This window comes from Ictalurus furcatus, chromosome 27 (assembly GCF_023375685.1).
Source record: "Ictalurus furcatus strain D&B chromosome 27, Billie_1.0, whole genome shotgun sequence".
Taxonomy (NCBI): domain Eukaryota; kingdom Metazoa; phylum Chordata; class Actinopteri; order Siluriformes; family Ictaluridae; genus Ictalurus; species Ictalurus furcatus.
In genome coordinates this window covers 7151882-7157800 of record NC_071281.1, presented here as the reverse complement: position 1 = coordinate 7157800, position 5919 = coordinate 7151882, and positions in this window count along the sequence as shown.

Here is a 5919-nt window from a genome sequence, read left to right as displayed (position 1 = left end):
CAGGTGGGATGTAGGGTAAGTCTTCATGGCTCTTTAGAACTGTACATCTCGTCTTTAAAGCTATAACTTAACTATATATATATATATATATATATATATATATATATATATATATATATATATATACTATAACTTTCATCTCCTGAATTCCTTTTCTTTTTTAAATAGCTGGATAGTTTGAGAAGTCGTAGTACATGAAAGAAAAAGATACTAAATGTAGCATAATGGCAACAGTGGTGAGAATAATCAGCATCAATTAAATAGCACCTTCGTCTTCGCTAATAATCAGGGGCACAACACGCTACAGAAGAGACTGCAGCGTTATCTCCTGAGGAAAATGTGCAAATGATTTATTAAAAAAAAAGAAAGAAAGAAAAGTGGAAGGATGCAGACATGGTGTAAAGGCTTTGTACTCTCTAAATAGTTCTTCAAATTTTAGACAGTGTGACTTTATATTAGCATGAATGTGCATGTGTACTTGGTTTTAAATACAATACACGGTGTGAGGTAGTGAATAAATCAACCTGTCTCATCAACTGGCTCATCGTGCTAAGCTGTAATTGAATGTTCTGGCTGTGTGTGTTTCGTTGTAGTGGTAGTAGTAGTAGTAATAGACATGTGGATGGCGCTGACACGGTGCAGAGCAGATAAAGGCCTGACGAGCCGATCAGCTAGCGCTCGAATGAACTTATCAGAGCTTGTACAGGTCACACTGTAGAACTGCGCTAGACTGATTACTGATCGTCTCAGCAGCCTAAAACCTTCGTTCAGTGCCACGCAGCGATGCAGAGACACACACACACTTACACTTACCATTATATGTGTACATACTGTACCTAACTCTTACATAAACATAATTCTCAAAACATCCACATATACTGTACAATACTCTGCAAAGACCTTAGGCTTGGGCAAAAATGTTGTAACGTGAAGATAGATACACGGATCAAATGAACGATAAAAAAAAAAAACAACGTATAGTAATAAACTAAATCACACACACACACACTCACACACACACGCACACACAAAACAATGGCATCTCCGTGGACACGTGTGCATACCTATCTCTTTCTCTCTTATACTAAGACTAACCCTTTCACATGCATAGACATAGAAGCACACATACAGTATGTTCCCCTCACACACACACACACACACACATTGTAACACAAATTCACCACCATATGCAATCACACGTTCAGGCATAAAGAGAAACACACCCTGACACATGAAAACACATGCTTAGTGTCAAAGATGATCAAATATGCACAGACACACGTGCACATGCACATACACACACACACTCTGACATAAATTAACCGCCACATGCCCTCACATGTTCAGACACAAAGAGAAACACACACACACACACACTTGTTTACTCAAGCTGACGATCACACAACCACATGAAAACATGTTTAGTGCCAAAGATGCTCAAACACACACACATACACACACACAAACTCTGACACAAATTCCTCACCACATGCACTTACACGTTCAGACGCAAAGAGAAAAAAACTCACACGCACACACACACACACACTTGTTTATTCAAGCTGACGATCACACAACCACATGAAAATATTTTAGGGCCAAAGATGCTCAAACACACACACACACACACACACGTATACAACCTCATGGCTGTGGTGTTGTGGTGCTCTGAATCTGACCAACTTAATTACTCTCTGATCTTTCATGTGTGTTCATGGCCTCTCTCTGTGTGTGTGTGTGTGTGTGTGTGTGTGTGTGTGTGTGTGTGTGTGTGTGTGTGTGTGTGTGTGTGTGTGTGTGTGTGTGTGTGTGTGTGTGTGTGTGTGTGTGTGTGTGTGTGTTCATGAGGCGCACGGTGGCTTAGTGGATAGCATGTCCGCCTCACACCTCCAGGGTCAGGGGCTCGATTCCCTGTGTGTGCGGAGTTTCCTCCAGGTACTCCGGTTTCCTCCCCCAGTCCAAAGACATGCATGGTAGGCGGACTGGAGTTTCCAAATTGTCCAAAGTGTATGAATGGGTGTATGAATCATTGCTCCTGGGGGCCATCTTCAGTCGTCTTGACTCAGTCTTGCCACTGGATCATGGTGGGAAGTGAGAGTGAGGCCGATGCTGCGCACTATAATCCAATTCACGCGCAAGTCGAGTTCCAGTTTGAGTTCTCCATAATGGAGAAATGGAAACTTCGGTCTTCGTCGAAATCGACGCGCACTCTGTCGATTTCGACGAAGACCGAAGTTTCCATGTTACCACATTATTAGGTTACAGAGAGCTGCTTGTTTATTAGTTAAACCCAGCATTCACACCAGCAGAGACTTCTTGTTGCATACAATAAACCATACAGTCAAAACAGCTAATATTCTCATACAAATGAAATTCATGTTATTGTAATCAGTAGGCTATGGGACAATAGCATGGCATTGATACTGACATTCTGAAATATTTGCAAATTGCATTATTCTTTATTCCGTTTTGAAACAAATATGTGATAGCAACCAGAACAAGACAGTGTGGAAAATAAAGGGGGGAGGGGGGGATGAAAAAAAAAACATGCTTTATATATTTACTAACAGTATTGTTTTTCCTTTAGCTAATATATAGCTAGATTTCCTGTTCAAACTTTTTACACACTTTAATGTATCGTGTCACTTTCTTGAGAATCAGTGAATGTTTGCACCTTTTGTAATAGTTGTGTATGAGACCATCAGTCGTCCTCAGTGTGAAAAGACGGATCTCAACATCAGGCAGTCATATGGCCAGTCCTGAACACACATGAAAGATCAGAGAGTAGTTAAGTTGGTCAGTCCCTGACATATAGCCAGCCAGTATGTTTACATGGACAACAATATTCCGATATTAACCCCATTAAGACGATACTCTGATTAAGAAACTAGCATGTAAACAGCGATTATTGATGACCTTAATCCCACTAAAGTCACACTCGAAGTAAACACAAATGGAATTAAGACGTGTGGAGTATTCCTGTTTTAGTCGCATTATCGAAGTGCATTACAGACATGTACACACCTTAATCACACTATTAACGTCGTGTGAGAGTTTTCACCGCATTTTGCGACAGGACACGTACACACACGGCAGTGCTCAACCGTTTGACGGCAAACAAGAGAGCACGGCTGCGTCCCAAACCGCGTACTTACCTGTTATATAGTAGGAGAAATACATGTATCTCAGCTACTATATAGTAGGTAAGTACGCGGTTTGGGACGCAGCCCATGGCAGTCATCTATTTGCATGTATATCATGACAAATAATTAACTGCACTTGAAGCTTTCGTAAAATTAAACATTTAACACCCAAAACTGTATACGGTACCATAACGAAGACCAACTGTATGTCGATACGTGAAATTCTGGAGGAACGTCAGACAGCGTGGCGTGTGACATTAATCGATCTATGTTCTATAACATGTAAAACAGGAACATGAAAGGAGTATTCTAAACGTAAACACCTTAATCACAATATTGTCTTATTCAGAATAAGGTCAATAATTAGATTACTGCTGTCCATGTAAACGTAGCCACTGTTGGAAATGGGTCAAATATGCAGAAGATGCTGGAAAAGTAAAGAACGTACAGGACCTGGAGGATTTTTCTGAAGAACAGTGGGGCAGTTTAACGGCTCAGGACAAACAAGGGACTCATGAACAACTCTCACAAAACATAAACACACTCGCTGATCATCCAGGTAACAACACACAGGGTTAACCATCAAGCGTATGTAAACTTTTGAACTGGATCATGTGTGTAAATTCAGTTATTATTGTGTCTTGTAGACTATATGTAAACATCTGTTATGTGAAACAGCTTATTATTATTATTATTATTATTATTATTATTATTACTATTATTATTATTAACATTTAGCAGATTCTGCAAGGTATATGCTCTGTAAATTTATGATTTGAACTGTAGGTGGCATTTGATTTTATTCTTTTTCATTCATTCATCTTCAGTAACTGCTTCGTCCTGGTCCGTTGCCTAACATCGAGCACCCTGAATTACACACTTATTTACACCTGGGGCAATTTAGCATAGCCAGTCCACCTACTGGCATGTTTTGGGGGGGGTGGGAGGAAACCAGAGAAACCACAGGATGCCCATGTGGACACAGACAGAACATTACACCTCGCTTTTCTCTAGCACAAAGTGACTTATGTGTCATATTATGAATGCTATATACATGTTATTTAGCGTATAAAATGAATTGCTAGTAAAGATGGACTCCAGTAAAGTGTTACCTGTGATGATTGTGCTGCTTATTAGTGTTTCTTATCATTGTATCTCTACTCACATGTGACAGTAAGATGGCATACACCACCATGCATGAAACCTGGTGAATCACAGGGTGTTTCTACATCAACACAAAAAGGAAAGTCCCTAAAATATTTTGTGGTTTTACAGTTAGGGCTCTTTTGCAAAAGTCCCACCTGTAACACATGGACAACTTCCCACACACCACAAGCATGCACACACACTACTCTCACATCCACTCTGCTGGCCACCATCTGTGAGTGTTTGGCAGTGACAGACGGTACATCTGTGTGTGCACATCCCCTTTCACTTCTGTACTTTAGCGTGTGTGTGTGTGTCTATGTCTGTGTGTGTGTGTGTGTGTGTGTGTGTGTGTGTGTGTGTGTTGGCCAGAGGGCCACAGCAGGTCCCAGCTGCAGCTCTTTTCCTCTCTCTCAATACAAGCACTGTGATGGCAAGATTGGAGCATGACATGCACACAGGCACCAGATCGCGGCCATCAGGAACACATATGGCAGCCCTCAACTCTGTCTCTCTCTCTCTCTCTCTCTCTCTCTCACACACACACACACACACACACACACACACACACACTCCCCATCTTTCTCTCTCTTGCTCCATGTTCAAACTTTGCTTTAAGACAGCATTGTAGAACTTTCCCAAAGCACCTATAAGGTGGTAACAAATTTCTAATAACTAAGCATTATAATGTTAAAAACAACTACCAATGGAACTATAATAATTACAACATTATTATTTGTTCATCATTTTTAAATATCTCAATTTGAATGGATTTAAAAGCACATGCTTATTTTTTCCACATAACTAGATCAATGAATTTCATGCCATATCAAACTTATTTGATTATGTGACATGACCGCTTATCGTCCTTTTCACTTCTTTGGCTTGATGTACTGCTTAACATAACTAAACAATAGTTAAAATAGTTGACTAGTTAGAAGGTTATGTAGCTAGAAGGTTGACTTGCTAGAAGGTTAAGTAGCTAGAAGGTTGAGTAGCTAGAAGGTTGAGAAGCTAGAAGGTTGACTAGCTAGAAGGTTAAGTAGCTAGAAGGTTGACTAGTTAGAAGGTTATGTAGCTAGAAGGTTGACTTGCTAGAAGGTTAAGTAGCTAGAAGGTTGACTAGCTAGAAGGTTAAGTAGCTAGAAGGTTGACTAGTTAGAAGGTTATGTAGCTAGAAGGTTGACTTGCTAGAAGGTTAAGTAGCTAGAAGGTTAAGTAGTTAGAAGGTTAAGTAACTAGAATGTTAAGTTGCTAGAAGGTTGACTAGCTAGAATGTTAAGTAGCTAGAAAGTTGACTAGCTAGAAGGTTAAGTAGCTAGAAGGTTACCTTGCTAGAATGTTAAGTAGCTAGAAGGTTGACTAGCTAGAAGGGTAAGTAGCTAGAAGGTTGACTAGCTAGAAGGTTAAGTAGCTAGAAGGTTGACTAGCTAGAAGGTTAAGTAGCTAGAAGGTCGACTTTCTATAAGGTTGACTTTCTAGAAGGTTGACTAGTTAGAAGTTTAAGTAGCTAGAAGGTTAAGTAGCTAGAAGGTTCACTAGCTAGAAGGTTGAGAAGCTAGAAAGTTGACTAGCTAGAAGGTTAAGTAGCTAGAAGGTTGACTAGTTAGAAGGTTATGTAGGTAGAAGG